At 35.0% G+C, this 11,800-nt stretch overlaps 1 long non-coding RNA gene across 1 annotated transcript; it reads right to left on the bottom strand.

Annotated features, from left to right (window-relative positions):
• Positions 1 to 1,390: 1,390 nt before the first annotated feature.
• Positions 1,391 to 5,591, bottom strand: LOC147658377 (uncharacterized). Its single transcript, XR_015295220.1, has 2 exons — positions 5,289 to 5,591; positions 1,391 to 1,769 (listed from the first exon to the last, which is right to left on the bottom strand). It is a non-coding gene; the product is annotated as an uncharacterized LOC147658377 (long non-coding RNA).
• Between the last annotated feature and the right edge of the window lie 6,209 nt (positions 5,592 to 11,800).

Genomic DNA, 11,800 nt, shown 5'->3' with positions numbered 1-11,800 from the left:
ATTATCTATTATCCTTCTCTTCAAATAATTAATAATAATTCTCTTCAATAATTAAATTTCTGTCGAAAACATTAGATATCTCGTGAAAAACTTAAAGACACATTAAAGCTTGAAAGGATGAGACTCAGAGATACGAATTGGAAATTAGAAATGGGATTCATTCGAGGGAATCTGGCAGTGACATCTTGCCAGGAACATCGATACGATTGTCGATGGGTAAATTCTGGTGATTCGCCACGATATTTCAAACCGTCCAGGAATTTGCGCGTGACAATTGAGTTATATGGCCGTCCCTGTGGATTTCCCCTCCTTTCTCGATCGTTCAACCGTTACGCAACGTGTCGTTTCCCCCGCGCTGCTCGCATGTGCGTGTCAACGTTGAGACACATGATGATCTCGTACCACACGAAGAAAACCTAATATTTTGCGTAATCGTTATTCCTAAATTTTTAAAAACTTATTTATTTTTTTTTTTTCACTTTCATTCGTCGCAATGTGAGATTAAATTGATCCAAATCCGGGAAGAATTAAAATAGAATAAACTTGATATGAAATTGGATCTCTTTTTGGATATTAAAAAAAACGATGCATTAAAATTTCGATCGAAAAGTGATACAATTAATAGAATAACTGTAACAAAAAGTTGAAATAACGAAATTTGGTCGTAATTTAACGAAAGATTTTTTTAATAAAATAGCAAGTATTAAATTTAAATAGAGTCGATGAAATTTCTGAATATACGAAGAGAGAATAAAAATCAATCGATGTAAATAAGAGGACAATCGTCCCCTTCATTCGTGAAAATGTTATCCTAAATATTATATTGGAATCGATCAATTCCAACAATTAAAAATGAAACCATGAAAGAATGTACACGTGCTATATTTTTGTATATGTTCCAATTAATTTTTCCTCTGCTGGATGAGAGGGCAGATTCGTCGAAATTTTTTCTCCAATTTTTTCGAGGGGAAGCGAAATTTCCGTGTTTCTTTTGCGCGCGCAATTTTGAAACCACGAGAATTACTTCGAATTGATGAGATGATCCGAGGAAGTAAAAAAAAAGAAAACGTAGAGACAGTCTACTTTTAGGGATGCTGTACAAGAGAAACAAGAGTAGTAGAAGTAAAATGTAGATCGTAAATACCGATGTATTTACACGGCTAGTAGTTTCGTGAGTTCTTTGGACGATAGATGCTTTTATCTTACGGTATTATTTTACGTTTTTTTTTTTTTTTTTTTTTTTTTACGGTGGTATACAACAATCGTATAAAATACGATTTTACGCCACCTCGTTCGTGACATTCTCCAAAGCTGCTCTAAAAAAATTTTAACTTCCTTCCATTAGTTGTGTAACTTGAAATAAAAAAAAGAAGAGGAAAAAACAAAAAACTATTTGGCATTTATCGTTATATTTATATACGTGTAAACTCTCGCAGATACATCGTGTCAACGTTTCTTTTAATAAAAGTGTGCTTCGAATGTATTTCCAGAATCCAAAGTTTTATCTTTCCCTATAAATTCTATTCTACGTTAATTTTTAGTAGAACTCGTTTCGGGGATGGCGATAAATCACGCGATTTTATTCTCCTCTAAACGTGTTTAATCATTAATAAGAGATAAAAGAAAAAAGGAAAAATGAGAGAGTAGAAAAAAGTCGACCAATCCAACGCTATTTTTTTCTCTCTGTCTGGAAGGATTACTGTTGTTGATCCAGATTACGACGATACTTTGACTTTCGAATTTTATATAAATACATCATCGATCTGTTCCTAGAAAATAATAAAATATTTGAAATTAAAACTGCGAATCGTGATTGTAAATTACTTACATTCTACGATCATCATACAGAAATATATATAAAATAGAGAGAATGATGAACACCGAATAATCAATTTGTAAGGAACGAAGAGAAGTGAAAGAATCGTTCGTAGATATCGATAAAATAATTTAAAAATCCAAATTTCCATAATTTCCAGTACGAATTTTATTTTAACTTTAAAGTTCCACGAGAATTATAAGTTATAAATTTTGTAAATACATCGATAATAACCTGTTCGTATTCAGGAGAAAATAACTGCGAATCGTAATTGTAAATTACTTACTTTCTACGATCATCATACAGAAATATATATAAAAGAGAGAGAATGATGAACGAATTACACCGAATAATCAACTTGTAAGGAACGAAGAGAAGTCAAAAGAATCGTTCGTAAACGATATCGATAAAATAATCTAAAAATCCAATTTCCATAATTTCCAAGTATTTTATTTTAATTTTGACGAGAATTATTCCAGCTAACCAAAATTCGTTACGCGGATATCGTGAACTTTAGAACGATCTTAGATCTCTGTTAAATCGCCACCACCAAAAATTGGCCGTAAAACGAGCGCGTAAACTCGAAACGATCTTCGAATAAATTTGTAATAAGCCAAAATATCAACGCACGGACGTTTTGATGGATGGCGATAAACTGATATACAAATACACGCGTGTTTTACCATCCATCCATCCAACGATGAACAATTAACTTGAATTAAATTTTAACCCGTAACCCGATTCCCCCAACATATACACACACATCAATCGGTTGTCCGTAATAATCTTAATTAGCAATCAACCGGAGGAGAGAATCACGAACGCCCTTGGCATCCCCCTCGAGGAAACGACACGAGACGAGGTAACTTAAAGTGGACACGAGTTTCAAGACGATACGAGATTTCTTCCAGATTTCGTCCCCCTTCTGAGGACGAAAGCCTCGTCCAAATTATCGTATCCGGATTAAAAGTTGAAAGGAAAGTTGTAGAGGTTCCAATTTCACAAGATAAAGCCTAATTCGTTACAAGGAGGTGACTCGATATTGATCGATAAGGATAAGTTTCATTCGATGTACTCTCGAAAATTTCGTTCATCGAGAAAACGTTTTTCTCTATTTTTCCGTAAAAACATCGCGCGACCCAAGGAGGAGATCGACACTTTTTCCTTTCGTGTGAAAAATGATTGAAACGCAAGAAACAAACTGTAAAATTTTTAATCTCCAACTCGAGAATATTCTCCTTCACGTTTCGCGTTATACGATCTGGATGGAATTATACGTACGTAAGAAAGATTGTGCAACAACGACGGTAAAATCGATATGAATAATGAATAAACATTCGAACAAAGTATCGGTTATTTCGAAATAAATTGAAAAGGAAACGGGGAGATCTGTTTGATTCGTCGATGTCGATGAAAAAGAAGAATCTAATGAATATTCGTACAGACGACACGTTGCATTATCACGGAATAATAATAATTTGTTAAAAAAAAAAAAAATATCCTCTCGAAAGATTTTATTTTCATTTTTATGGATGCAGCGGTAGTTCAACGGAGCTCAGTTTGAATTTTTTTAAATGAAAATCAAACTACGTAGATCAACAACAAGTTTATCGCTTATACGCAAGTTTAACGGAAAAAGAAAGAGTCGTGGTTATTAAGAAGACGTGGAAATAATTAAAAAGGAGAAAAAAAAGAAAGATTGAAATTATAATAGAAATATACGCTATATCGTCCGTTGAAATATTTTCTGATTGAAAGTAATATATTATTTAAAACATCAATTGCACGACGGGGCATGTTATTTCGTTTAAGTTAAATCTATAATTGTCTTTTTTAAGCTTCAAAATATTCACGGATATCGAGCAATTATATTCGTGAACATATTTCGTGAATAAATTATCTTGAAAGTATTTCACACGAAGGAAGATATACACGAGAAAAGTTAAAAATATATTGTTTAAAATTTTCGTGGAAACTTTGTAGATTAATTCGTTTTTTATAAAAAAAAAAAAAAAAAAAGTATTTTTCACTTTCTGTTCTTTTCCACTTTGCCACTTTTCATTTGTCAACCTTTCACCACGATGTTTCTTTCATCGATTGTGTTCACATAATATAATTGCATAAATTTTTTGAGATGGAAATTAATATTAAAAAATATAAAGAAAAAGAAATTCTTTCTTCTTTCCAATTCCAATTTGTCACCCGTTCGAATAACTTGCCTGAGAAAATCGTACTATAGGAGTTATAAACGTGCAGGGAAACACGCCTTTAAAGCTTTATTATCAAAATCTTGAACACAATCTCTGGAAAAGTCTCAAACTCGTTACGATGTTAAATTACCTCGTAATAATTATTTTCACTTCAAAATCGTATAACAATAAAGCGAACTTCGTAATAACTTGGCGAGAATCTATATCTAATTCCATATTCCGTGTATGTAAGTAACCGCGAACACAATTAAGAATAATAAACAGGAGATCCAATTATAGTTTCAAACGATTTATCCGTGTTGGAGAGTCAAGGCAGAGTTCAAATTAGATAGAAATTGTTCAAACGGTGTTATTCAAGCATACAGATTGAACTATTTTGATCTTTGTTTAATTTTTTTCGTTCTCGTCTTTTCTAATTGCATCGGTAAAATCTTTCAGAAAATTTGTCTCGAAAGTATATATGTATGATGTACTACTATCAACATCGATATTTATATTTCATAACATCAAACGTATAACAAAATTTCGCAACTGAAACGATCACATCACCCACACACAACAACTAACAACTTTGTTTCAAGTAACCAAATAATCGTGTGGGATAGGACATTGTACATACATATTTCATTTTCCTCTACCAAACAACTCTACACCTGTGCTCGTGTATGTGCATGCACACAAAGAATCGTCGAAAGTGTTTATCGTCTCCATCAAAATTTCTGTAATGAAATACATCAAACGTCGTTTCAATCCTGCACGGATGGAAACGAAAATGCTTTTAACCTATCTCGAATTGATTACCGATTAATTTTATATTTACGATATCGTATTTTCTCGTTTATTCCTCGCTAATGTTACCTGTTTGTTCTGCCTCTAATTTTCAATTCGTATATTAACACCAAGTCACATATCACCGAACAACACATATCCAGCTACGTTTCTCCCGAATAACGATTAATATTTATTATTCCTCAAGGAAATTCCATCGATCCGTGAACTCGTGTCCCACAAAATTCGTTGCAACTTTGTATTCGATCCGTATACAAGAAAATTTCCTTAATTAACAAACTCGTGTCGCGAAATCGAAGGTTGGAACACTCGGAACGATCGTAAATACATCGAATCTCTTCTTTCCGCCCGTGTCACGAGAAATATTCCTTTGTATAAACCGAAGCAAAGTTCATAGCACCAAGTACGTATATACTCGTGGCAAACCGGATTCGCCAAGATAATAAGATTTATTATACCATCCGACGACCAACCTTCGTCAAACTTCCGTGCTTCCAAGTATCTTGACAACCCTCCGGGCCAGAATACTTATGCACCTTCCAGCCTTTTGCCAATCTAACCTCTCTTAACCGTATACATAAATAACCTCACCGCCGTTTCCGTCCTATTTATCACCTGAATCTAAACCTCGTGAATCTCGTTTGGATACAATATATATATATACACACACGGTAATTGTTTCAACACTTTCATTCGTAATCGAGTTTAAAGATTGGAAAAATTTAATCTTGTAATTTTAAGAACAACGGCTACCAGCGCCAGTAGCGCCCTCCTCCAGTTTTCAATATCTCAGACGTCTCACAGCGGTTATAAGAGGTATTCAATAGATTTGGATCACTGTGATAAACCTAAATAGATGATACAGTTACTCTGTCAATGGGCCAATGATATCAGCCACTTATCGACGTAAGAGTACACTTTATTATCCATCCATCCGCGTTCATTTCCTGTGTAAAGCCAGGAAATAATGTAAACCACAATTATTGTACAGGAAATTATCGTGAGTTGGCAAGGCTGTTTGCCTCGATCGACAATTAAACGTTTTCATTAACGCGCGAATCGATGTGACGAATGTAATCGAAGTCTCGGTAGAACGATAGAAATATACAAATTTGAATTGTGTAAGATGCCGAGATCAAAAGTTTTATTCATTTTCAACGTTGCGAACGTTCCTCTCAAGCTATTCGAGGCAGAAAATTTTCCATTTTCTTCGCCGTTATTCTTTCATCCGAATCTTTCGTGCTCGAAAGCGAGCGTACAAATCGCGTTTTCAAATTTTATCAACCGGTCGAATGCACGGAGGAACGAAATCTATTCCAAGAATTTTCGGGAACGAATTGTTGGGACACGCGAACAACAACATTCTCCGTGAGATAAAAGTATGGAGATTTCTTCGAAACACCGGAATCTCTCGGGGCCGCGCACTACATTTTTCATTCCTCTGGATAGACTTCAATTTGGATCATCTTTTTTCCTTCCCCTCCGATCCCGTTATTATTCACACTCGCGTATCACGAGCGAACGCATTATACCCGATCCATGAATCTTCTCGAATTTTTTATCTCACCCAGTTAGACGGTCCAAAAATTATTTTCGAGGAGAATAAATTTCATATATTTTAATCGATGAAGAATTTAAACTCGACTCGAGTTACGAATCGATCGATCGATCTTTATCAGGCGTGCAAATAAGTTCCTTCTCCTTTTTCTCTACGATCATAATTCGAATTGAACTTCCCGTTCAAGATGTCATTCGAAAGTTCTTTTGTTTTTAACTCTTTCGCTCTGCATAAGATGCCAGTAACTACGAGTGACTATAATCGCTCTGCATAAGATATTGCCAATGAGATATTACGAGTGACTATAGTTGCTTTGCACAAGATATCAGTGAGGTACTATGAGCGACTATAGTCGCTCTGCACAAGATGCCACTGAGCTTTGCATAAAATATTACAATCGACTATAGTTGCTCTGCATAAGATGTCATTAAAATACTACAAGTGACTATAGCCGATCTGTCTAGGATGCTACTGAAATACTAAAATGGGTTCTGCATAAGATGTCACTAAAATACTACAAGTGACTATACTCGCTCTGCACAAGATGCCACTGAGCTTTGCATAAAATGTCACTAAAATATTACAATCGACTATAGTCGCTCCGCATAAGATGTCATTAAAATACTACAAGTGACTATAACCGATCTGTCTAGGATGCTACTGAAATACTAAAATGGGTTCTGCATAAGATGTCACTAAAATACTACAAGTGACTATACTCGCTCTGCACAAGATGCCACTGGGCTTTGCATAAAATGTCACTAAAATATTACAATCGACTATAGTCGCTCTGCATAAGATGTCATTAAAATACTACAAGTGACTATAGCCGATCTGTCTAGGATGCTACTGAAATACTAAAATGGGTTCTGTATAAGATGTCACTAAAATACTACAAGTGACTATACTCGCTCTGCACAAGATGCCACTGAGCTTTGCATAAAATGTCACTAAAATATTACAATCGACTATAGTCGCTCTGCATAAGATGTCACTAAAATACTACGGGCGACTATAAAAATTATAGTCACCCCGCGCAAGATGCCATTAAAATATTACAAGTGACTATAGTCACTCTGCACAAAATGTTACTGAGATGAGTCACTTTGTATAAGATGTCACTAAAATACTACGAGCGACTATACTCGCTCTGCACAAGATGCCACTGAGCTTTGCATAAAATGTCACTAAAATATTACAATCGACTATAGTCGCTCTGCATAAGATGTCATTAAAATACTACAAGTGACTATAGCCGATCTGTCTAGGATGCTACTGAAATACTAAAATGGGTTCTGCATAAGATGTCACTAAAATACTACAAGTGACTATACTCGCTCTGCACAAGATGCCACTGGGCTTTGCATAAAATGTCACCAAAATATCGTAATATTTTACAATCGACTATAGTTGCTCTGCATAAGATGCAGATCACTAAAATACTACGGGCGACTATAATAATTATAGTCACCCCGCGCAAGATGCCATTAAAATATTACAAGTGACTATAGTCACTCTGCACAAAATGTTACTAAGATGAGTCACTTTGTATAAGATGTCACTAAAATACTACGAGCGACTATAATAGCTCTGCACAAGATGCCACTACAAGCAATTATACAGTCGCTGCGCACAAGATGCCCCGTATCGTACGATATAACGAGCGATTAGAGTTATCGCTCACCGATTATTTCTTTTGGAAACGATATTTTGTTTTTTTCATCAATTTTTTTTTCAAAGCAATTGTGAGGCGTGAACGTGACCGTTGACGATCTTTTTCAAACACATTTCTGGCGTTGAGCAATCAGGAATGCTTCGCCCGTGGCGAAAGCATCAAGAAGAGTCTCTCCAAGAATTTCCATGCAACAAGCTTACTTTTCGTATTCCAGCTTAAGAGATCGGCTACCGAAATCCGCGCCGCTGTATCTCACGTGCGAAAAGTGGTAGCAAAGATTTAAAGCGGTCGGAAATTTTAATTTGGAGGACGAGGTGAGCTCGAGGGAATCGCTGGAGGAAAATCCGACGCGAGAAGAATCGGCGGGAAGATTGGAGGCAATCTATCCGAGCGAAACGATTGGTGGTAATCTTGTACCCGATTTGGGTAACGAAATCTCTCGAATTTGGAAGAGAGAAAGAGGTTATTGGCGATGGAAAGAGGACAGGGTGGTAATATCGGGTTGATTAATTTTGGCGGAAAGAAGAAAAGTAAGCGATCTTTGTTCCCTCATCTGTTGCGGCAACAAGCAGCCTGTTTTCAATATCGTGCACGATCGATAGAGCACTCGGCGGAATGCTCGGTTTATCAATGGGCCGCGATTGAAACTCGCGAACAATAATCAGCGAGCTATTAGATTTGAATTGGATTTGATCAGAAATGTCTCTGGAATCGCGATTCTCGATCCCGCTGCCCTTTGCAACTGGCGGTGATCGACGCTCTCGAGAGGATTCCGAAACCGTCAAAGCGTACGATTATTTCATCGACTTCTCTCGTCCACGCAACAATATTCACACTGTTGCAAATGCAACAGTGTTTAGGCAATCGATACGAGTCGTCGTTGGATAATTTGTGTGTGTGTTTTGTGAAATAATGTCAAAAAAAGAATCGTGAAGTAAAAAAGTGAAATTAATCGTTGATGAATAAGCAGTGTGTATTTTGTCGAAAGTTGATCGTTCAACTCTTAAGTTGTAATTTATTATTCTGCTCGAGGTGTTGTACACCCATTTTAATAACAGAAGTGAACCAGCTGCCAATTGCCAAGATTAATTGTGATGCTAGATTTAATATTGTGGATTTAAATATTAATTCAACGCGTTGAAATTTCAATAGCTACAATTTATTAACGATGATTGCGACAAGTATCCGGTTGATTCGATTCAAAATTGAATATCTAGTTAATTATACATCCGGTTGGATAAAAATTTAATATCCATTGAAGAAACAAATATTTCGAGTGTTATCGATTACGATCCTTTTAATTGTGTAAATTTAATATTATTTAATTAACGATGACTCGTTCTTAAAAAAAAAAAAAAAGAAAAAAAGAAAAGAAACAGAAAAACCGAATTCTTTCTACCATCGATTTTCAATACAATAATCGACGAAAAACGAGATGGGAAAAAAAAAGTGTGTTCGAATAGCGTGAAAAATGAAAGGAAATACTTGTTTTAAAAATAAAAAAAAGAAAATTACCACTCGAGGCGCGATTTCGCTTTATTTTATTTTATTTTATCCACGAAAATTTCTTTCTTCGAAATTCATCGAGACGGTTTTTTTTTTTTTAATTTTCATTATATGGATAAAATCAATCATAAAGAGTGCAAGATAAATGTTCGATAAATGTTTACTCGGTAATCACAAGGTATTAACTCTATTCACAGAATTAACGTAATTACGCATCGGTATCTCTCCACATTCAACGAAATTCTATTACCATCTATCAACGATTAAACGCCGTAACTCTATTCTACAAACTGGGAACAATTCTCAACCTGTTTGCAGAGAGAAATATTCCATTATCGCACACAAATTAACGAAATGTAAAAATATCGTAATTGGCTATTTTCACAATTCTCGATCCGATTGATATACGAACGATAATGCAAACCAAGGTGCGTTGAAAAAGAAAAAAAAAGATTGAAAACGAACGTTTTGTCAAAGATGGACGAAACGAAGAATTCGGTTCTATTTGAAAAGTTCTTGTTTTTCTGGTTTTCATACTTATTTGTCCATTCTTACTGTACACTCCTTCTATGTATAATCTTTATAAACAGTGAAAGGATTGGAGGAATTGAACGAATGGACGAGTAACAAAATACGAATCGTTAAAAAGGTAAGGAGATTTATACGATTCCTTTCTGTTTGAAAAGAGAATAACGATATTATTCTCGTGGGAAAAATTTGATATAGTATATATGTGAACCATGGACGAGTCTCAAAATATAAGGAAATATATGTTTGATCTTATCCCCACAATAACATTTCATCTGACCTTCTCTCAGTATCAGGAAATTATGTTATTTCTTTATGCTACGTTAAATTAAATCGTAAAATAAAATACGTATGCAAAAAAAGGGAACATCGACGAGAAGAGAATTCACGAATGAATGAAAGGAATTTTGAAAGATTTTTTAAAGGATATTTATTGAAATTTTTCTTCTTTAAATAAAAATATAACGATCGTATTTATAACATTAAAATGTTTCTTTCTATTATTATTATTATTTAAAAGCGGTATGGTTTTTTTTTTTTCTTCAGTCGAGCTTCGTTTAAATTTAAAATTCTCAACGTTTTATCAACTAGTTTCGCGATTCAACTAGAATTATAGGAAAAACTTTATTAAAAACCGCGGACAAATGGAGACGAAACACGATCAAAATACACGTAATCAAAATGATTCATAATGCAATTTATTTATTAGGGCGAGTCGTGAAAAATATCTCTCTTCGATTTGTAATATGCTTAAAATTGACGATTTTAGAATCGTTATGCACTTGTGATTAAACAAAATGAATATCGTTGTGTAATATTAAAAGAATGTTTTCAAAGTTGTAGGCAAAGATATAAGAATCTTTATGGTAAACTAAATATTCATCATTGAAACAGTTTCAAAAGTATTTTAGAATTTATGTTGATCCAATTTTGTCGCGAAAATCGTGCATTTATCCTCGTTTTCGCTAAACGCCGGTATATTTTTCATCGTGGAACAAAAGGGAGAAGGAAATGAAATCAGAAAGGAGATAAACGAGATAAACATCTACTTACACGTGCATGAAAACTTAACAATTTCTCATTATATTAATATTACACGCAAGAATAAAAAAAATAATCATCCCCGTTCCGTAATAAATTCAACTTCCTCCTCTTCGTCTTCCGCGATAGTTAATAGCTGTCTCATTTCTTTAAACATATAAAATCATCGTTATTTTTATCACGGCTCGTTAATCATGTTTCTCGTTTGACTCTCCCCGTTTCTTTCACGAGGAAGGAGCGGTATCGTTAAAATAAATTTTCGAGCAGTGGCGTAGATTATGAAGCTCGATTGACGGAACAGCGATGCCCTTATCGTCTCACAATAGATACGAAACACACAACGATACGAGCCTCGTGACGATCGATCGATGGTACTTCACACAAACACGCGGTCAACACATTCCCTTTTTTTGCATGATAAAATTGCGACGCATCGATTTCTGTTTCTACTTCGTCATTCGCTGATCTTTGAACCGCTCGTACTCGAAGATCGATTCACAATTGGAGAGACTCGGCCGAGACGAAGTAACAAAATCTTTAACTTCGCGCAAATCGCTTTGAGATCCTGTTAAAAAAAAATTAGGAAAACTTTGAACCGCTGTAACTTCGAAGATAGCGACTTCCGGTCGATGGGCGAGAGATCATTGGAAGCGCGCAACCTTCCCCTTTAAAACTCT

The sequence above is a fragment of the Apis florea genome, unplaced genomic scaffold (assembly GCF_048593485.1).
Source record: "Apis florea isolate Af1SG1 unplaced genomic scaffold, ASM4859348v1 contig_2272_pilon, whole genome shotgun sequence".
Classification (NCBI taxonomy): Eukaryota; Metazoa; Arthropoda; class Insecta; order Hymenoptera; family Apidae; genus Apis; species Apis florea.
The sequence above is the reverse complement of the archived record's forward strand: the minus strand, read 5'-3'. Positions and strand labels throughout refer to the sequence as shown.